The sequence below is a fragment of the Callithrix jacchus genome, chromosome 16 (assembly GCF_049354715.1).
Source record: "Callithrix jacchus isolate 240 chromosome 16, calJac240_pri, whole genome shotgun sequence".
Taxonomy (NCBI): Eukaryota; Metazoa; Chordata; class Mammalia; order Primates; family Cebidae; genus Callithrix; species Callithrix jacchus.
Window position 1 is genome coordinate 3,511,854 of NC_133517.1, and position 23,613 is coordinate 3,535,466.

The 23,613-nt window shown below is 38.4% G+C and overlaps 1 long non-coding RNA gene across 5 annotated transcripts in view; it reads left to right on the plus strand.

The window, feature by feature from the left end:
- The window catches only part of LOC118148565 (uncharacterized), a 44,900-nt gene continuing 21,287 nt past the window's right edge, over positions 1-23,613 (plus strand). For 2 of the 5 annotated variants that reach the window (XR_004735423.3, XR_008477042.2), the window contains exon 1: positions 1-23,520. This is a non-coding gene — a long non-coding RNA (uncharacterized LOC118148565). The remainder of the gene's footprint in view (positions 23,521-23,613) is intronic. The other 3 variants (XR_008477044.2, XR_008477045.2, XR_008477043.2) reach the window with 3 other exon arrangements.

The following is a 23,613-nucleotide window of genomic DNA, read 5'->3' on the forward strand; positions in this document are numbered from 1 at the left end:
GTTATTGGGCAGGTTTTGGAGGGGTTTTCCAAAGGTGGGCTAGGTGCCGAGTGCAGAGCTTGATGTCGAGCACGGAGTGGTGATGTAGTTTTCAGGCGGAGAGGGGTGGGGGTGTCCGAGCTGCACGCGAGGCAACCGGCCTTACACCCCTTATCTCTCTTCTCGCCGTCTTAGTCGGTTCCGGATGCGATAACAAAAATCCTGTAAGATGAGTGGCTGAAAATAACGACAGTTCATTTCTCACGGTTCTGGGATGTCTGAAGTCCGGAAACCAGAGGCCTCGGTGTCGGCGAGGGCTGTGTCCGGTCCACGGATGTCACCTTCTCACTGTGTTTTCACGTTGCGGAAAAGCTGAGCCGGTTCTTTTTTTTTTTTTTTTTTGAGACGGAGTTTCGCTCTTGTCACCCAGGCTGGAGTGCAATGGCGCGATCTCGGCTCACTGCAACCTCCGCCTCCTGGGTTCAGGCAATTCTCCTGCCTCAGCCTTCTGAGTAGCTGGGATTACAGGCACACGCCACCATGCCCAGCTAATTTTTTGTATTTTTAGTAGAGATGGGTTTCACCATGTTGACCAGGATGGTCTCGATCTCTTGACCTCGTGATCCACCTGCCTCGGCCTCCCAAAGCGCTGGGATTACAGGCTTGAGCCACCGCGCCCAGCCGCTGAGCAGGTTCTTTGTGGTCTCTTTCATCAGAGCCCGAATCCCGATCATGAAGACTCTACTCGCGACCTGATCCCCTCCAGGCGCCTCCTCCTAGACCGTCGCTGTTTCAGCAGAAGTATTTGGAGAGGACGCAAAAGTTCATGGAATAACGTTTCTGTTCTTGCGTTAGATTCGTATCCATTTGCCTCTGTGGTTTAAGCCCCATCACCTGGCCCGTGCTGGGGGGACCTCGGGATCGCGTCACCTCCTTCATGGTGTCACCGGGGACTTGGCGGGGCCGTGGGCAGCGCGTTCTTTCTCCCTGTGCTTTGACTCCCCTCACAATCACACCGTAGACTAATTTTCCTTCTCATGAGTTTCTCTACTCTTAATACCTTCAATTACATTCCCTTTCATTACTTCCTACTTTTAACTACTTGTCAACGATCCATTTACTCAGATTTTAGTTTTTAAGAAAACCCAATCCAAACACGTCATTACTGTCAGATTCTGGAATAAGATCATTTATTGATCAGAAGACAATCTGATCTTATTAGAGATGAAATTAAAAAGCACCCTCCATCTTCCAGCTGCAGAGGAGTCTCTACACGCTGCCATGGGAGATCTTTGGCTTTCGCAGGCTGAAGACAGTTGATGGTTGATCTGATTCTGCTACTGTCTTCTTCAAGGATTCTGAAGTCTTTAATAAACCCAGGTCATTCTCACAGATGCTGTCACACCCGAGTGTCTACTAGGGCTTCAACTGATACTTCATTTTTTATCTGTACCTCGGTATAATCAGCCACTGATCAGGTTTTAGTAACTTGTAATCTATTACAAATTCAGGGATAATCAACGTTTGAATTTCATCTATAATAAGATCAGATTGTCTTCTGATCAATAAATGATCTTATTCCAGAATCTGACAGTAATGACATGTTTGGATTGGGTTTTCTTAAAAAGTAAAAAATGAGTAAATGGATTGTTGACAAGTAGTTAAAAGTAGGAAGTAATGAAAGGGAATGTAATTGAAGGTATTAAGAGTAGAGAAACTCATAAGAAGGAAAATCCAATGTAAGAGTATAGTGTGTGTGGCGGGTAAGTAGGGCTCTGTAGAGCTGGACATCCCTGAAAAGCAGTGCAGAACGCACCTCAGAACTGCCAAGGGGAAATATCAACCATTTTTTCCTTCTGATATTGGGTCAAAGCAATAGAATGTAGTGACTACCTTATACTTATATATTTACATAATTTCTAGTATGTTCCAGAACATTACTACAGTTGTAGAATGTGGCAGCTGCAGAGAAGCTCCAGGTAGAAGATAAGAGATACAGAATCCGAGTCACGAAGAAGGTAGGCAAAGGACACCCGTCTTCAGTTCAGTGCTACAGCGATGGCTAACATGAAAAGGTAGGCGTAACTGAGTGCGTTTTGGAGAACAGGGATAAACTTTAACAAGAGTTTTCTGTAAGTCCTCTCTGTGTTCATACCTGGTCACTATCCGTCATAGATGACCACTGTTAGGACTGTGACATTTTAGATAACTTTGGCCAGTTTTGAACGCTGCGTAAACGTGTATGTGTGCACTTTAGCAGATATTGGCAAGCGGTACTCCAAGTAGGTGCACAATTTTCATTACTACCAACCATGCATGAGGATTCCAGTGACCACATCTGTTTATCAACCCTTACACGACCGGTCATTCTGCTCTTCACCATTCCGGTAGGTCTCTAGTAGAGTCAGCCTGAGATTCTCATTTGCATTTCCCAGGCAACTAATGCAGTCTCACACAGTGCAGTATACTTTTGGAAGCATGTAATTCCAGAAGCTTTTGGAAATTTCTATTGTGGGGTATCAAGTTTTGCCAATTTTTCCATTGACGTACTTTTTTAAAGTGGATTACACAATTTATAACCCTTTTATTTGTATTCACTCATTCTGATACTGGTCACCTGCAGGTTTGCTTCTGCGGCCTTTCTACTTTGTTTATTCTAGAATGCTTACAGCATTTTCGAATGACTGCTCGGAATTTTCTATGAAAACCTGATCATTCTGCTGATAATGTTCTTTTCCTTCACGGAGGCTGTATCCTGTTTGGGCAGGGAAGTGAAAATCGGATAACCTCAAATCTGTTAGGGACTGAAGTGAAGCCTTGCTTGTTTATAGTCTGTGTAAGGTGCAGTTTTTCTCGGGTTTACCCATGCTCCTAGGGTGTAGCACCCAGAGGGAAATAACTGAGAGCTTGGGATGATTCCTAGAGCCTTCTCCCTGTTTGAGTCCTGATTCCGTTTTGTCCTCTAGAGCCGCAATACTGCCAACAACTGCACTGTGCTTGGCTCTTCTCCTTCACTATGTGGACTATTATCGTACAGTCTACCTCATAGATGGATGCAGGCAACATCTTAACAGGACACAAGGTGCCAAATATCACTTTCACGTCCCTGTGCTTCCCTCCTCTCTGAGATCTTGGCCCCTTACCCGCTGGTCATCCTGATCCACCAACTTCAATATTTTGTTCTGTCTGCTCCACGGGACGCCCAGAGTTTGTTAGCATCTGCCCTCTGTCTTGCTTCTTAGCCTTTCTCTCACCCCCCAGTAGGCAAATGTTTATGCGGAAAAGGGGCTTGCATAAACTCAGGTTCTCCTACAAAAGCTTCCTTTCCTCCAGGGTCTGGCTTTTTAAGTTATGAAACAATGTGAGTCCTCCAATTCCGTCAAACAGTTTTTGGCATTTTACTTACCTTTTCTAATTGCCCTCAGTGGGAGCATCCACCTGTGTCAGGCTTCCCTATCGATAACCAAGAGTGAAGTTTTCTAAAGGAAAATCTTGATTTTGTTATTGTTGCGTTTTCCAATAAGTGTCCCCTCGTGTTACTGTCACCTCTATTTTTAACCTCTTTCTTTTGACTAAAGCATTTTTCCTCAGCTATAAACATGCCTACTTTTCTGTCAACTCTAAGGAAACTTTTGACCTTGTCTTACAATTGAAAATAGTTATTTTTTCCTAAGGCAAGTTTATTTTAAAAAATTAAAGTTTTTATGTGCACTCTCTCCATTTTCTTATATCCAATTCCCTCAACAAATCTCTACCTCTTCTTACTTTTTTTTTTGTTTTTCTTTTTGAGACCAGGTCTCACTCTGTTGCCCAGGCTGGGGTGCAATTGCACGATCATGGCTCACTGCAGCCTTGACCTTGTAATCCATCACCTCAGCCTCTCCTGTGTCTGGGACCACAGGGGCATACCAGTAGTCCTGTCTAATTTTTGTATATATTTTTAAGCCTCACTGTGTTGCCCAGGTTCGTCTCAAACTCCTGGGCTCAGGCAGTCTCCCCACCTCAGTCTCCCAAAATGCAAGGATTACAGGCATGAACCACTGTGCACGACCTCTACTTCTTAAATATGTTTTCCAAATCCACCATTGAATTTCATAGATGCTTTCATTTGATGTAAGACTTTCGTCCTTAGTGAATCGCTATTTCATTTGATGGCACCTCCCCTTCCTTTTGGAAATTGAAACTGGTTGCCTTTTTTGCTCTGAGCCACCCTCCAAGCACCCACAGCTGGTATTTACCCCACCTTTCATGTTTTCTTCATCTCTTTTTCTGCCTATGTGTTTAACACTTACGTTTTCTGAGTCCAGTTCATTGTTCTTAATTTTCCTGCTTTCTTTGGGCAACTTGATATTTTCCTTTGGTTTCAGCTAACAAAATGAGGATGCCCTGAAGACATAACTTTTTATTCCAAGGCTCAACTATTGTCATGGTATAACAATGCTTGCGAGTAAGGATTCTAGAGTTATCGTGCCTGTATGTGAGTCTTGTCCGTGAGAGTTATTACTTGGGCGAATTAATTTACTTTAATAAAATGGGCATTATAACAAAGTACCTCCTAGGGTATTTCTGGAAATCGTTCTACCGAGTTGATTGAGGGCTTGTTTATTATAGTCTCTGTAGGTACAATCTTTCTTTGGTTCACCCCAAATCAGCATAAGACCACCAGGGACAAATGTGTAGTTTAATAAATTCAGTTTCACAGGCTTATTGCATGGAGGTTTGTGGTACACCAGAGCCTCTATGGAATATTACTTGAAACAAAGGAAAATATTGTATTGTTATTATGTTGTAACTGAGCAAGTGTGAAATCGCCACTGAGAAAAAGACTAGGCCAAATTTATTGCCGGTGGCCATGGAGGACTCATGTCTCTCTAACCCGTGGTCCCGAAAGGAGGGTGTCAAGACCTTTTATGCCCATAAACCTCCTGGGTGGGGGTGAGGGTGAGCGGCTTTGGACATTCCGAGGGCCAGGGGACTTTGGACATTCTGATTGTTACTTAAGTGTTTCATAGAAGTCAAGATAAGAATTAATTTACACATTGTCTGTGTAGGGTGGAAAATTACAGACCTTGGTTACCTATTACAAGTCTCAGGGGCCAAAATGGCATGGGTTTGGACCCTGTCACATTAGTGTTACAGAGAGCAGTTTTGACAGGAAGCAGAGGTATGGTCAAGGTGTGCAGTTTATGGGGCTTTTACCATGTCATAATTAGTGTAGGAGAAGCATGGAGTTTAAACAGAATTTAAATAAAGCCATGTATGTGTGCGCATGCAAGTGCGTGTGTGTATGTCTGTGTAAGTGGGTGCATGTGTGTGTGTGTGTTAGGAAGATGCAAAGTAGCACACAGCGGTAGAAAGCTTAGCTTAGCTTGAAAATATTTTTCTGTTCAATCCCGGCCCTACCACTTAACATGTGATGTGACTTGGGGAAGTTATTCAAACTTTTATGTCGCTGCCTCATCCATAAACTGGGGTTACTATCTTTAATAGGAGCATCTTGATGATTCAATGAGTTAATTAGCGTAAAGCATTTTGAACAATGCCCGGCACACAGGAAGGGTTTTGCTATTGTTGTAGTTGTCATTATTCTAGTTGTTGTCATTTATCGTTACTTGATAGATGCAGTGGAAGAGACGCAGGATTTTTGAAGAAACGCCTGATACATAACTTAAACTATTACAGACATCAGTCCTAGACCACCTACTACCTAATAATACGGAGATTTCCATTTAAACAATACTTACTATTATTCTGGCAAAACTACGTTTAGAATTACATTGCTGCCTGCGGTTGTAGCAATTTCATTGAGTTTCTGAGAAGCTTTTTGTTAGCTGTCCTTTAAATAATTTGGGAGCAAAAGATGCGGTTCAAAATAAGAGACCTCTCTGTAATAATAATTTTTATTTACCCAGTATTTTTCTTCTGAAGTTTTAGAAAACTTTCAGATACATACATATATTTTACAGATACACATATGAAAGCAGAACGAGAGAGAGAGAGAAAGAGATTACATGTAAGTGGTTGGCGAAGAAAAACCTTGACAACACCAAACTTGATTTTTTTTCATAAAGATACATCTTTATTCAATACTTTCGCAAACATAAAAGTAGAAAACAAAAGTGTACTCAAAATTTCACTAAACAAAGAAATTTGTTTCAACATGAGTACATGTGTTGAAATAATTATCAGTCATGTGAAAATACTAATGCTGAGTATTTTCAGTTATCAATTATATCAAAATTCTGATGTTTGAGTTTTGAGTTTTGCCACCATACTCATGTGTGAATGTTTTGATAGGCATTAATTATACTGTTTAGGTAGATTTATCTAGGTGTCATTTTATTTTGTGGGATTGTAAAATCTAACAGTAAATAGCATTTGAGATGAGACATTTTAAAGAAATATTTCTAACATAAATGTAGAGATCATTTGCACGATGAAGAAAACAGTTTATGTGAGACTGTTTTCTCTACTTTTCATGTCTCATTTTGGAAGATGATGTCATTACTTACATTTATTTTAGTAGACAGGTCATTCCAGTGATTGGCTGAGGTTATGAATCTTTTTTTTTTTTTTTCGAGATGGAGTTTCACTCTTGTTACCCAGACTGGAGTGCAATGGCACAATCTTGGCTCACTGCAACCTCTGCCTCCTGGGTTCAAGCAATTCTCCTGCCTCAGCGTCCTGAGTAGCTGGGACTACAGGCGTGCGCCACCGTGCCCAGCTAATTTTTGTATTTTTAGTAGAGATGGGGTTTCACAATGTTGACCAGGATGGTCTCGATCTTTTGACCTAGTGATCCACCTGCCTTGGCCTCCCAAAGTGCTGGGATTATAGACAGTGAGCCACCGCGCCCAGCCGATTCTGAATCTTAAGCCAGATTCCTGCCGAAATAAGTCACACAAATCATAACAAATTAAGTATTTTGTTGGTAGCCTTTCTCATCTGCCAGCTCTTTCTTGGTCAAAAGTGAAAAGTCCTTTGCCATTGTTTGATTGTTGGGATTAAGGTAGGAGCTTTTCCAGGTTTTCTGCCTTCTTCTTCCCAGATAGGAGCAGAAATAGAACAACAGCACGAGCTTGTGTGTTTGCATTGTGTTATTTTCTCAAATCAAAAAACAAATGAAACAAAATTTGTTCAAAATAATAATATTGCTTCTGATATTTAGAGTTTTTTCTTCAACAAAAGATAATTTGTAGATAGATATATTTCACCTTGATTCACTATCTCTGTTTAACGAGTAGAGGCCAAGAATTACATATCTATTTCTCAAAATTAAAATATACATTTATTGTAACAAATTTGCAGTTGTGTCAAAGAGTAACAAAGTAATTTCAGAAGATTCAGAATTATGTTCCAAAGACAGAGGGTTAATCACTACACTTTAGAGAATATTCCAAGTCATTAAAGAAAAAAATTTTTTGAATATCAAGAACTATATTTAATTTATTACAATAAAAATTTACCCATTGTCTCCTCGGATAACTAAGGCATTATAATATCAATGATTCTTGTACTTATGTACCCATATAGAACACCATACTCTATATTTTAAAAAATAGTGTATATCGTGGTAGAAAACATATCAATAATCATAGGTATATACTGACTAACAGTATCTCATAGGTAGATCATTCTACCTTGATGGAAATTTTGTCAACTTCATAAGTATTAATTGATTAATGGTTGAATCTTAAAAGGAAGTGAATATAATAGGCGGTTTATTCACTGCTCTCAATAACTCCACTTTTAATATCTTTATCAGTCTTGGTAATCTGGAAAATAGCCTAGGCAGAAATAGAAAACTCACCAGTATCCTAGAGATAGCCGATTTCACCTATGAGGTTTTGATGGTTTTGTACAATTAGTGGAAATGCAATATACACATTACCCACATGAAAAACGAACTCAAAAAGTCATTGCAGCATTTGATTAGTAAAAAACCCTACTGTTGCCAAGACATCCATCAGCAGTGTCAATCCATTATTAATGACGTTTTCTGTAAAGTACAATACTTATGGGATGAATATATGAGGTAGTTTATTTAGGGCAAGAACAAGTAACTGAACGTAGACTCCAAATGATTGCATAGTATTTGTTTTTCTTAAGTAGTAATAGTATTATAACTTCTCAATAGATTAATAGAGAAGAATACTAGTATGCCTAATACAAAAGGAAAAATAATAAAAAATACTTTATTTTGAGAGTATTTTTATCGCTAAATATATTTGTTTCTTATATTATTCCTAAAGCAATAAATATTATTTTTATTAATGGTTTTACATAGATATAACTCACATGCCATAAAATTTCCTGTTTTAAAGTGTGCAATTTATATAAACTTTAGTATATTAGCAGAGTTATAAGTTCATAACTACAATCTAATTAAAAAGAAAGAAAAACTAGCCTTCCCAAAAGCAACCTCATTAGGATGTCAATTCTCATTCTAACTCCGAGCCCAGCTCTAAGCAACAACAGACCTACTTTGTGTCTCTCTAAGATTTGCCATACTGAACACTGCATGTAATTGGAATGGCACAACATGGGGTCTATTGCGACTGACTTCTTTCACTTAGTGTAATGCTTTCAAGGTGTATCCATACTGTAGCATACATCAGTACTTCATTTCCTTGTATAATGTCATTATGTTTTATGTGTATATGTATCAATTGATAGACATTAGTGTTGTTTCCATTTAGGAATTACTATTTATAATACCTCTATGAGCATCTGTGTACAAGTGGTTTTGTGAAGCTAGGTTTTGATTTTTTCCACAGGTATATATGTAGAATTTGTAGAACTGTGAGATTACATGCTAACGCTAACTGTATTTTTAAGATTTTGAGGTGTTGCTAAAGAGTTTTCTGAGTAACTGCTGTTTTCCATTGCCAGTAGCAACACGCAAGTGTTCCAAATTCTGTCCCCACCAACACTTATAATTAACTATCTTTTAAAAATTGCCAGTCTTGTAGATTTGAAGAGGAATCACACTGTGATTTTGATCTGCATTTCCCCGTGACCTACAATATTCATCATCTTTCATGTGCCCATTTGTTATTTGTACATCTTCAGTGGAGAAATGTCTATTCAGAGTCTTTGCTTCTTTTTAAATTAGGTCATTTGTTCTTGTATTATTGATTTCAAAGGGCTCTTTTCTTGTTCAGAATATGAGATCCTTATCAAATACATGACTTGTAAGTATTTCATCTCATCATGTGGGTTTCCTTTTCACTATTTTAATGGTATTGTTTAAAGTAAAAATGTTTTTAACTTTGATGTAGTCTAATTTATTCATGTTTTTCCACGTAGGCTTTCAACATCATATCTAATAAACCACTGCTAAAGCCAAGACCATGAAGATTTATTCTGTTTTATATTTTTAGCACTTCTACCTAGGTCTGTGATTAATTTTCAGTTACTTTCTGTACGTGGTGTGAGGTGGGGGTCCAACTTCATTCTACTGTATGTGGATGTCCTCTTGTCCGAGCACCATTTATTCTAAGAATTATTTTGTCCTTGTCAAAAATCAATTGACCATAAATGTAAGGGCACATTTCTGAACTGAAATATATTTTGTTAATCTGTATGTTGGTTTGTATTTTTCTACCACCCTGTCTTGTTTACTGCAGGAAATTTTAAAATTAGGGAATGTGAATCCTCCTAAGTAGTTTTCTTTTTCTAAGACTGTGTTGGCTGTTATTAGCAACCTGAATTTCCACATGAAATTTTAGCATCAGCCTGTCAGTCTCTATTAAAAGCAGGCTGGGAGCTGGCTCATGTCGGTAGTCTCAGCAGTTTGGGAGTCCAATGTGGGAAGATCAGGTGAGACCAAAAGTTCAAGACCAGCCTAGGCAAAATATTCAGACCTCACCTCTATGAACAATTTTATAAATGTTTTCCAAGCATGATGGCATGTGCCTGTAGTCTCAGCCACTTTATAGGCTGAAGTGGGAAGATCACTACTGCCTAGAAGTTTGAGGCTGCAGTGAGCCATAATTGTGCCACTACACTCCAGCCTGGGTTACTGTACAAGACATTCATTAAAGAAAATAAGATAAAATCAAAATAAATAAATCAACAAGCAAACCAATAAATGATAAATAATTTAGAAAACAAATAAAAGAAGACTGGTTTTGACAAGGACGGTGTTGAATCTCTAGAAGAATTTCTGGAATGCTGCCACTTGAACAATGTTGTCTTCTAATCCATGAAGTGTGGGTATTTTTTTCATTTCTTTAGATCTTTACATTTTCTCAACCACGTTTTATAGTTTTCAGTATGAGACTCTCACACTTCTTGTGTTAGTGGATTCCTGTTTGTCATGGTTAATAGTAAGTGTCAACTTGATTGGATTGAAGGATGAAAAGTATTGTTCCTGGGTGTGTCTGTGAGGGTGTTGCCAGAGGAGATTAACATTTGTGTCAGTGGGCTGGGGGAGGCGGATCCACACAATCTCGGTGGGCACAATCCGGTCAGCTGCCAGCACAGCTAGAATAAAGCAGGCAGAAGATGGAGAGCAGATTGGATGAGTCTTCTGGGTTTCATCTTTCTCCCATGCTGAGTGCTTCCTACCCTAGAGCATGAGACTCCAAGTTCTTCCGCTTTTGGACCCTTGGACTTACACCAGTGGTTTACCAGGGGCTCTCAGCCCTTTTGCCACAGACCAAAGGCTGTACTGTCAGTTTCCCTGCTTAGTCTCTAAACTAAGACTGGCTTCCTGGCTCCTCACCTTGCAGGCAGCCTATTGTGGGACTTTACTTTGCGATGATATGAGTCAATTCTCCTTAATAAACTCCCCTTCATATATACTAGAGACCCCGAATATGCTGTTTTTTTATGCTATTGCAAATGGAAGTTTTTCATAATTCCATTGTTCATTGCAACTTTATGGAAATATTTCTTACGATAATCTTTTATCCTGAAATTTTGTTGGACTTTATTATTATTTCAAATAACTTTTCTGACTAGATTGCTGAGAATTTTCTGTGTATAAGATAATGGCATCTGCAAATAGAGATCCTTCCCTCCCTCTCTCTCTCCCTCCCTCCCTCCCTCCCTCCCTCCCTCCCTCCCTTCCTTCCTTCCTTCCTTCCTTCCTTCTTCCTGCCTTCCTGCCTTCCTGCCTTCCTTCTTCCTGCCTTCCTGCCTTCCTTCCTTCCTTTTTATCCAAATATCTTTTTTTCTTGCCTTTTCTCTTTGGCTAGAATGTCTAACACATTTTGAATAGAATATGAAAGAGCAGACATTTTTCTACATTTTTCTTTTGTCACTTTCAATTCCTTTTTCTTTTTTTTTCCTTTTGTTATCTGGGTTCCTACTTTGCTGAGTGTTTCAATTCTGAAAGGACGTTGGGTTTATCAAACTTGTTCTCTGCCTATTAAGACAATTATGAGGACTTGCCCTTTGTCCTTTGTATGGTGTATTACATACAATAAAATATGAAACAATGCCCTTTTCTATGGGACCTACCATATTTTTATATGTTATTATATTTAAAAAAATTTTAAAACTGCATTCATGATAAAATTTTACCTTGCCATGGTATAAATTTTTTTTACACATATTGCTGTTTCGGTTTTGCCAGTTATTTTTTTTTTGTGGTAAAACATGCATAATGTAATATTCATCATTTTATTCATTTGTAAGCGTACGACTCAGAGGTATTAAATACCTTCACAATGCTGTGAACTCATTACCACTGTCTATACCGAAAACATTTACAGTTAAGCAACAACTTCACACTCTTCTCCTCCTCAGCTCCTGGTAACCTAAAGTCTGCTTTCTGCCTCTTTGGATTGGCTTATTCTAGGAACAACATACAAACGGAATTACAGTATTTGCTCTCTTGTGTCTGGCTGATTTCACTTAGCATGTTATCAAGGTTCATGCATATTATGTCATGCATAAAAATTTTATTTTTTGAAATTTGCATATATACAAAAAAAAAAAAGAAAAATGGCATTGCTGACTCCTATGGTTGTTGTATATTTTTGAGGAAACACTAAACTGCTCACCAGTGGCTGCATTAGTCTACTTTGCTAGCAGCAATACAAAAGGGCTCCTATTTCTCCACATCCTACACACCAACACTTGTCATAATTTACTGTGGATTTTTATGCATTTTCTTACTGACTAATAATATTGAGCATATGTTAATGACTTTATTGCCCCTTTGCATATCTTGTTTGGAAAAATTTCTATTAAAATTCTTTGCTCATGCTTGATTGGGTTGTTTATTTTGTTTTTGCTGTCGTTGAGTGTTAGAAGGTATTTTACATATTCTGAAAAGTAATCTTTTATCAAATAATATGATTTGCAATAGCGTCTTTCATTAAGTTGGTTGTCTTTTGCTTCCTTGATAGTATCCTTTGATGCACAAAAGTTCTAATTCAACTTACCTATTTTTCCTTTTGTTGTTTTGTCCACAAAAATTGCCAATATTAATGTCACAAAAGAAGTCCCCAATGCTTTCTCCTAAGAAATTTTACAGTTTTAAGTCTTTAATTTAGAACTTTGATTTTTTTTTTTTTGGCACTAATTTTTGTGTATGGTGGACCATGTAGGTTCTTTGAGATATGAATACCTGGTTTTGTTGTTGTTGTTTTTTGCATTATTTGAATGCTGTTTTCACTAGTTTGTGTTTAGTTTGCTCATTTTTCTCTAGTTGTTTAAAATGTAAAGTTAGATTATTGATCTCAGATCTTTCTTTTTTCAGTGTGGGCCTTTTCAGCTATCAATTTCCCTCTGAGTACTGCTTTCACTGTTCCAATAAGTTTTGATATGTTGTGTGTGTGTTTTTTTATTTTAGTCATTAATGAATACTTTAAAATTTATCCTGTGTTTTCCTTTTGACTCATTAGTTGAGTGTGTTTAAAAATTTCTACATATTTGTGATGTTTTTCAGGTTTTCTTCTGTTATTTATTTTTAATTTCATCTTGTTGCAATCAGAGAACATACTTTGAATATCTATCCTATACAACAAATTGAGACTTGTTTTCAGCTATGAGGCATGGTCTATCTTGAAAAATGTGCAATTTTATCTGAGAAGAGTGTACAGTCTGCTCTTGTGGGCTGAAGTATTCTGTGTATGTTAGGCCTAGTTCATTATGACATTTGATCCTTCTAACTCCCTACACATCTCTGTCTTTCTTTCTTTCTCAACCACTCCTTTAGTTTTAAATCATCTAAGACTTTAGTTAAAATTGAATTAGTTAGTGATCACATAGATTTGGGTTTTTTTATTCACCACTGTCTTTGTGATTTTATCTGTATTTACACCATTCAGATTTAAGGTAGCATTGACATAATCAGTTTAACACTGGTATAGTCAGATCAAATATTGGTGTCATTAGATTAATGTTTGTAACTGTTTTTCTGCATGTTAAATTTACAATCCAGAGATTATATAATGGAATCATATAAAATACAGCTATCCCCTCCCTTTAACTGTGGTTTCAGTTTTCCTGGTTTCAGTTGCTCACAGTCAACTGTGGTCTGAAAATACTAAATGGAAGATTATAGAAATAAATGTATAAGTTTTACATTCTGTGCACTGTGCATAGTACCATAGAACTTCCCACCACCTTTTCTCTACCCTTTCTGGAAAGTGAATCCTCCCGGTGTCTAGTGAATCCTCCCGGTGTCTAGTGAATCCTCCCGGTGTCTAGTGAATCCTCCCGGTGTCTAGTGAATCCTCCTGGTGTCTAGTGAATCCTCCTGGTGTCTAGTGAATCCTCCTGGTGTCTAGTGAATCCTCCCGGTGTCTAGTGAATCCTCCTGGTGTCTAGTGAATCCTCCCGGTGTCTAGTGTACCCATGCTGTGTGCCATATGCCACTTAGTAGCTGTTTCAATGTAGATATTTTGGTTTTATTCTATTTTGTGTTTGTTGAACTCCCTAGATCTCTAGTCAGGTCTCTGTCACTAATTTTAGCAAATTCTTACCTATTAGTGCTTCAAAATAGTACTTCAAATGTCTTCATTCTTTATTTCTTCTCCGCTGGGTATTCCAGTCACATACACATTTGTAATTGCTCCACGGTTCTTGTGATTCTATTTTTGGCTATTCTTTCCCCACATGTCCACTGCCACTTGCTCTTGTCTCTGTATTTCTGTTTGAAAAGTGTGCTTGGATCTGTCTTTAAGATCACTGATTGTTTGATTGCTGAACCATTGAAGGCATTCTCCGGTGCCGTTGCGATTTTTCTAGAGTACTGTTTCTAACATTTGCATTTTATTATTTCTTTAGAGTTACCGTATCTCTGCTTTCATTATTTATATGTTGTGGAACCCTGTCTACATTTTTTTCATTAAGGTCCTTATTATACTCATTATAGTCATTTTGAAGTGGTATTGTATGTCTGGGGTAATACCAGAGGTTCCTTGCATCTCATCAAGGATATTAAAGGGACAGACACACAAGGAATGAGTTTAAGGACAGAAGTTTAGGCAAGAGAGAAAAGCCCCCTCATGCAGAGGGAGGGGGTTCCAAGTGGATCTCCCTGTTTGTGGCAAGATGCAGTTGGTTTTATAGATGAACTTGAGGAGGTGGTGTCTGGTTTATACACCAATTACTGTGCAAATTGGTTGGTTGGAAAGAATTGGTTGGACCCGGTGTGCCATTTATGCAGCGTGAAGAAGCTGACCACCCCACCCTCATCTTTTGTTATGCAGACATGTTGTCTGCCTGGGCAGCACCATGTTGCCTGCTTTTTACTGCACGAGTGGCAACAAAGTAAAGGCAAGATGGATCCTCCCTGTTGAACGTGCCTGGTTTCAGGTGTCCCTTTTCCATTGACACAGCGACCAGCATTTACCTTTACAAGCTTCTAGTTTGCATATCTGTGTTTGTGGCTTTTTTTAGGCTACTTTTTGTTAGAAAATAAATGACTTTTGGGCTGCTTTTTATTAAAAGAAAATTCCACCAAGGACTCTCTTACCCTCAGCATCTGCCTAAATAATTTCCTTTTAGCTCCTGTATCAATTTTAATTTCCTTAGGTAAAAATTCCAGCATTTATGTATCATGTCTGAATCTGTTTCTAACGCTTGTGTTATTCTTCAGATTCTATTTTTTCATGCATTTGGTTGGCTTTTATTGTTTCATAGAATAATAACACTGAGGTAGGAGATCCCGAATCATGCTTAAGTATCTAAGAACATCCCCGCCTTGACTTCCACACTGCATCTCAATGGGAGAAATAAAGGCTGACAGAGCCAGTGCCACCTTAATCCCCCTCCTATAGATCCAGTCAAGGTGTGGAGGAGTCTTCTGGGAAGGCATTGTTTTTACTTCAACAAGATCAAACCCCATGTAAGTCACTGTAGTCCATGCCTACTCCATGCCCAAGGCACTTTCACATGTAAATTCTAGAGTTGTAAGCCCAAGACCACTTCACATGTAATTTCTAGAGCTGTAAGCCTTTAAAAGGGCAGGGACTTTCTCTGTGAGCTCGAACTTGGCTGTTAGGCAACTATGCCGCCTTGCTCCCGGCCGAATAAGTCACCCCTTCCTTCCTAGTTCGGTGCTCCAGAGGTCTGTTTTGCTCCCTTTCTTGCCTCAACACGCTGTATCAGTTAATACCAATTCGGGTATATGGGCCCTTGTTGTGATGATTTATGCTAATAAGGTTAGGATTTTAGCTTTTTATTTCATGTTTGCTGTTACCGTTAGTGCCGCTGTCTTCAAGTTCCTCCATTGTCCTTGTTTTTGTGCCCCCCTTTAGCTTTGGGTTTCAGTGATACCCCTCTTTTAGGGAGTCTCTACTTTGAACCATTTGAGCTGTAAGTCACTGTTTTATGCCGTCCTCTTTGGTATTGTTGTAAGGTACAAAGAAGAGAGAGATTTCTTTATCTTATGTTAAATTAGCCTTTCCATGATGCTGTGACTCTAGGTGGTAGCTTTCACCTTGTTTCTCTTCTGATAGAGATTTATTTTTTCTTTCCTTATGTGAGACAGTCAGAACAGAGTGGGTGGAGGTTGAGGAATGCCCTTGCTCAGGTGAGAAAAGATCCTAGGAGGTGTTTCCTAGGAGAGTGCACTATTTTGTGGCCAGCACTCTAGGCCTATTTCACAACGATGGCTCTTCCTCTCCTCTTCCAAAGCCATATGGGGATCTTAGTCGGACCTTTACAATGAGAAGCTAGTGGATTCCTGGAGGTAGAGTCCTTGAAAGTGCAAGTGGCTTTCTGAGAAGGCAGCTCCCAGAAGCCTCTCATCCTCACACTAGCGCACATCCAGCCTCCCGTGATTCATCCCAAGGACTGTTCCAGGGCTTGAGCCAGCTAATGGCTCCAGCACTCCTGCTCCAGGGGAACAGATCTGTTTCGCTGTCTCTTTGGATGTGTCTGTATCTTCAGATGTCAGAGTGTTGTTTTCCTCTCCAACTTCAGTTTTCTTTTTCTTTGAGATGGAGTTTCGCTCTTGTTACCCAGGCTGGAGTGCAATGGTGCGATCTCGGCTCACTGCAACCTCTGCCTCCTGGGTTCAGGCAATTCTCCTGCCTCAGCCTCCTGAGTAGCTGGGATTACAGGCATGCACCACCATGCCCAGCTAATTTTTTGTATTTTTAGTAGAGAGGTGGTTTCACCATGTTGACCAGGATGGTCTCGATCTCTTGACCTTGTGATCCACCTGCCTTGGCCTCCCAAAGTGCTGGGATTACAGGCATGAGCCACCGCACCTGGCCCCAACTTCAGTTTTCTGCTTGGTCCAAAAAACTCATAAAATTTCAGTTTGTTCTTTTGTTGTTGTTATAAAGATGAGAGTGACACCTGTTAAGCTCCTTACCTTGGAGCAGGACACGCTGCCGACAAAATCCTCTGGACACCAGGTTTGTGAAGGAAGTGGCTTTTTATTCAGCCGGGAGTCTTGGCAGACTCACCTTTCAAGAACTGAGCTCCCTGACTGGAAAATCCTGGCCTCTTTTAAAGACTCACAGTCTTCAAGGGTACCTGTGAGAGGGTCATGATCAGTGAGATAAGTGAGGGGTACGTGACTTGGGTGGGGTCTAATCATGATTAAGCAAGAACGAAGCCTTGGGGAAGATTCCTCCATACCATGCCTGCCATGTATAGACAAGATAGGAACTAGGGTGGGGGTTTGGTCTCTAACCTCCAGGTCCAGCTAGTGGCACTAGTTTTGTCTCCACTGACTTTGTGCTATTTTCAACTTTTATTTCTCCTTTCGAAATGCAATGTAGAAGGCTAAGGGGAAGCGGTCGTAGAAGCGGAAGAGGAAGGGGTCTCCTTCCTCAACATGTTAAAGCTAGAACTTAAAATCTCTTAAATGTGTCATTCTAATTTCCAGTTCCTTTTGTAAACCAAAAATAAAACCTTAAGCTCCCCAACCAGCTGAGTGAACTCCTTCTGGGCCCAAGGGAAACCTAAAAAACTGAATTGCCAGCATGACAGGAAAGGAGTTTGGACACGCCTCATTATACCGTCTCTTTTTTGGAGTTTAGACACAACTGACCAGCATGAACATTAACACAGAGATGGTGAAACTGACCAAATAGTCTCTTTGTGGCAAAAAGATACTAAATTCCAAGCTGACTGTGCTATTGCATTATATGAAAACCAGCAGGCCCTGAAGGAAATTCAAGTATTTTACACCAAAATGGATTTCTTGACATATTTTGAAATGACCCTCTCTTTTGGGGCACATTTGCATCTGTAGAAAAATCTCCTTCTCTTTCTAGTTCTTCCCTGGATTTAGGAGAGATTCAACTAAGGTTTTGATATCCTTTAATTTCTCAAAAGAGACATTTACCATCTATTCTTTCTAAAGTCTGCTACTAGAGGCTTCTACTTAACAAAAAGTGTGGCTTTCTCAATCCCCCTTGTCTTAAATCAAGTATTTCCTTCTAGTGACTTCTTAAGTCTTTAGACAAAGCTTATCTCTCTCAATCAATTATCAGTCAGATAATCTTTAAAACCTCTTATGACCTGTAAGCCTCCCCCATGAAATTCGCATGTCCCATCACTTTAGACTGAACCAGTGTATACCTTGTATGTATTTATCTATGTCTTCGCTCTAATTTCTGTCTCCCGAAAATGTATAAAACCAACTGTAACCAAACAACTTTAGGCACACATTCTTAGGATCTTTTGAGACTATACCCAGACCATGATTAGTCATATTGGCTCAGAATAAACAACTTTATATATTTTACATAGTTTGGCTTTTTATACCAAGATCCTTAATATACTGTTTTTTTTCCCAGTTATTTCCTTAGTTAATGTTCTGGGGAGTCCATTAGTATTTAAACATAAAACAAACTAAAACATTTTCTTCCTTGATATGCATATTTAGTAAATGAGGATATCCAAATTTCAGTACCTTAAAGTTAATGAAAATAATATGAATATTAATTCCTTTTTTTTTTTTTTTTTGAGAGTCTCACTCTGTCACCAGGTACCAGGCTGGAGTGCAGTGGCACAATCTTGGCTCACTACAACCTCTGCCTCCCAGGTTCAAGCAATTCTCCTGCCTCAGCCTCCCGAGTAGCTGGGTTTACAGGCATGCACCACCATGCCCAGCTAATTTTTGTATTTTTAGTAGAGACGAGGTTTCACCATGTTGACCAGGATGGGCTCGATCTCTTGACTTCATGATCCGCTGGCCTCGACCTCCCAGAGTGCTGGGATTAGAGGCTTGAGTCACTGCGCCCAGCAGACTATTGATTCTTTAATGACCAGATTTTATTAAAGGTTTACGTAACAATGAAGATAGTTGAAGCTGGTATGGAATTTATTTTCTTTAACCCTTTTCCTGATTAGAAAAGAAAAAGTACAGCTTGGGGCCAGTGTTCATTTAATTTTACATAAACACACTCTTTGAGGCTGAAGCAAATCTGACTGATTTTCAACATGAAAATAAAACGTAACAGCTGTTCTTGGAGTTATTTCTAAACAGAACTCACAGCAGAATTGTCTGAATCATCAGAATTGTCTATTTTGGAAAAATCGAATTCATCAAATTAATCTTCAACCAACAACTGTTTGAGAATACATGCTTAAGAATGCTACATTTTCTAGGATTCAGCATTTTCAGCAATCCAGAATACTATATTTTGTAAATGGAAATACCACTACTAAAAGCAGAATACTGTAAATAGAATGATGTCTTTTGCTTCCAAAGATGATATCCTAGAGTGATGTGAAAATAATAGTAAAAAAGAAATAGTGGTGGCAAAATTATCTCGGAGTCAACATTACACCCACAAACACTACCAGCAACTATTTTCCGGGCAAACAGGAAAAGGGTTTATACCATAAATTGGTTATTTATGTTTGTGCAAAACTGAGACTACAACCTGACAATAATGGCAAATGAAGCGCAATCCCTAAAGTTGTGCAGGGTTTGATAAAAGCCATCTGTTTCTTTTTGCATTTAAAATATTTCTGTTCTTTTTATCTCTGTTGGTTTAGACATTATACTTTGTATTTTTGGGGTAGTTACCTGCCAATATTCAATATATACATTTAGACTCATAATATTCTGTGAGTCTTAACCTGTAGACTTAACCTCTTTTAGAATAGAAAAAAAATCTTTTAATGATTTCAACTACTATAATATATTTTCTAGCATTCCATTTTGGCACTATTGAACTTTTTGATAGTCTGATGTGACAATCAGTCTACAATAATTTTCACTCAAAATTCTAGGCATACCATAAAAATATTTTGTAGTCTGGAAGCTTGTTTTTCTGTCTGTCTGGAATAATTTTGCTTGACATTCTGATATAAATCCTTAACTATAATGACTTCCTTCTGTTTTTCAGAGATAAATACATCTAGTTTTATCAACTACGGTTTATACTGGGTTACCTAGTTAGTCAAGACCGACTTTTGACATTTTTTTACTCCGGCTGTCTTCTCCTGCCTAAGTATGCATTATGTTTTCATCTACATCTTGAAATTTTTTATACACCACTTGAAAGTCCCAGGGGTTCTGTGGGTTGGCTGTGACTTGAAAGCCAGATTGATCACCAATCAGTAACTCTAGTAAGTTAATTGATAGGAAATGGACATCGCTGTAGGATAATTTGAGACCCTACAATTATCCGCTGAGCTCGTTAGGGTTTAAGCACCGAATCGGAGAGGATTTTCATTTTCTAGTTCTGTTCTGCTATCCCTGCTACCACCATATGGCATAATGTACCCGGGACACTTTTATTTATTTTTTTAAATGATAGTGATGTACCTATTTATAACATAGCCTATTTATTTATATATTTTCATTGCCTTTTAGGTTTTGGGGTACATGTGAAGAACACGAATGATTGTTGCATAGGTACACACATGGCAGTGTGATTTGCTGCCTTCCTCCCCATCACCTATATCTGGCATTTCTCCCCATGCTCTCTCTCCCAAACTCCCCACCCCCTGCTGGCAATTCCTCAAGGACCTAGAAATAGAAATTCCATTTGACACTCGTATTTTTAAAATCACTGCTACCTGCCATTGCTGTTTCACTCTGTGGTACACATTTCTGTTTCTATAACAAGCAACACAGTTAAAAACAAAGTACAAAAAACGTCTCCCCAATTTTACTCTCTCATTTGCTTTTTTCTTGTTTCACACCTCAAACACATGTTAGAAATACTGCTCCAAGTATTTGAATGAATATATTCCATGTTCGAATGTCTAAGTTATAAAATGTATATATCATTGTATAAAGCTGAGGACATTTATAAACATTCTGTTCATGTGTAATATATTGAAAGTAGCTTATTATGGCTTAGGTGTAAAGCATTTTAACTCCCTATACTACTGATAGAAACTTTTACTTTTATCTTCTCAAAGCAAGAAGAATGTTTAAATCAAAACCTAAGCTATAATGGAAGCTCAATGCTTCACACAAAAGGGAGGAATGTGGCTGTCAGTACAAGGTTTCCTTTAAAATTATGAGTAATTTTTCAGTGCTCTTGCCTTCCACTTTACTATTTGCGTAGGAGAACACCATAAAATACAGAATACACCTGTTGATGGAAACACACATAATATGATCCCCTGCTGAATTTTTGTAAATTCCATGTGTCTTTCAAAAAGGCCTGAGGAAAATTATATCTTCAGGTATGTTCACTGTTTAGAAAGATGTACTTTGAAAAAATTCAAGTTGTCACTTTTTCCCATAAATTAAGAAAAATATTAATCTGTGTCTGCTCCCCTATTGACACAGATGGAATCTCACTAGCTAGTTAATTAAAGCCTATATACCCTAGTATTAGATCATGTTTTTATTCCAAACACTTTTCTAGTGACGTTTCTAAAATATATATCATTCACTTTCTAAAACTTCTGTTTTCACTGTATCAAAACCTGAAAGTACACGCTCTATATAGAGCAATTTGTACAAAGTAGGGCAAAATATAATGACCATGTTGGACAGTAGCTTATCATATTGACTGTAACAATAAAAACTTAAATAGAAATCTTAATGGTGCATCCAAGATCCTAGACTTTAGGTTTTACTAAATCATCCCAGAGCGAGTTTTGATTAAAAGGAGGGTCCTGGTTGTCTTTCAGATGCTGTTGATTATTAATGATTGTAGGTCATTTATTAGTCAGCGATTTCCATTTGTTTGAAAAAGAGAATTTATTTTTTTAGTAATTGAGAGTTGAAAAATAAAGCATGTCCTTTCGAACGTGTTCATAGTGTTTGTTTAGTTTACTTTCACAGCCCCAGATTCCTCCCCAAGAACGTTCCAATCCTAGTATCTTATGCAAGTGTTAAAAGATAAGTTACGGAGTTTGACTCCTCGACTTGTGTTTGATCCTCGTTCTTTCTCCTTCCCTTCTTTCCAAAGTGATTGGTTAAAGAATTGCTTGAAACTATGAAGGTAACACAATGGGAAGGCCGTTGCACTTCCCAGTTGCCCTGGGTCCTGCCTTATGGAGCTGATTCTTGGAACTGTGGCAGTGTTCTTGCTGTGAGATTTAGAACGAACCAACATGTCCAGGAGGATAGAGCTGAACATGCAGAGAACTGAATCTAGTACTTTGCCACATCATTATTCAAGCAGTCCTGTTTCCACATCGCTTGTCTGGAGGATGATAAATACTCTTCTTGTTTCAGCGAAAATGAATTGAGGACCCCTGTTATATCTCCCCGGTGATAGTAAATGTTTGATTGCAACTAATATTGTGAAATTTCGAATTATTGGAAAAGAAATATTGAATGACTTTTTAAAGGAATTATTTTAAAAAGTAATAGCTATTTCTCAATATAGAAAATATAGGTACTGAAGATAATCAAAGCATGTTTTACAGACAGACTCCTATATTCACCTCTAATATATACACGGCACTTGTGTATGTTTAAATTTATGTAACTTACAATATATCTTCTGAGGAATGTACTTTCATAGGAGAAAGCTATAAAGTAGAAAAGCTTCCTGCTGATTGAAACACACTTAATGTGGTCCCCTGCTGAACTTCTATAAACCTGCGAATCTTTGAGACGCCTCAGGAAAGTTGTATATTCAGCTGTGTTCAGTGTTCATAGAGGCTAGTTGGGGGAAGTTCAAGTCATCATTATCATTTTTATTCTTTCCATGAATTAAAAAAAAGTTTATTCTTTGTTTGTTCCCTTATTGACACAGGCAGAATCTCTCTAGTTAGCTGTACAGCTTTTACAAGACTGTGTTTTCACCAACGTTCAGTGTTTGAATGTATAAATTATAAGATGTATACATCATTGTATAAAAATGAGGACATTGGCCAGGTGCGGTGGCTCACACCTGTAATCCCAGCACTTTGGGAGGCTGAGGTGGGTGGATCACAAGGTCAAGAGATCAAGACCATCCTGGTCAACATGGTGAAACCCCGTCTCTACTAAAAATACAAAAAAAAAAAAATTAGCTGGGCATGGTGGCGTGTGCCTGTAATCCCAGCTACTCAGGAGGCTGAGGCAGGAGAACTGCCTGAACCCAGGAGGGGGAGGTTGCAGTGAGCCGAGATCACGCCATTGCACTCCAGCCTGGGTAACAAGTGCGAAACTCCGTCTCAAAAAAAAAAAAAAATGAGGACATTGTAAAGCATACTGCTCATATGTAATACATTGAAAGTGGGTTGCGATGGCTGAGGTGTGAAGCACTTTAACTCCCTGTACTGCTAAAATCAACTTTTACTTCTGTCTTCCGAAAGCATAGTCAGCACAACTCTGACAGCATGAGAACTGCAGCGAGGTGATAATGTGTTACTTGTGAGTAACAGACATCATCTGAATACGACAGTCATAACTTTACTACCGCTATTTTTCAACCACAGTTTAAAAACTTTTCTGAAAAAATACTTTTTGCTGTAAACACTTGATCTTTGTGATCATTCACATTTCCTGATTATGACAGCATCATTTCCCATTAATTTATGTCACAGATGTTAGCATTTATTTCTCCTGGCATCACATTTCAGAAATATAAACAACCTAACACTGTTATTGACGCACAAGTGTCAATAATACCCTTTTGGATGAGGAAAAATACCCTCTTCCCAATTTTGTTATATACTTGAAGAGGGAAAACACAAACAAAAATCACGGTAAGTGCTATTACTTGATGAGTTTCGTTTTACTTTGAGTGAACTGATCTTAAACGTATAATTAATTTTTTCTTATTTAAATGGAGTAACAGA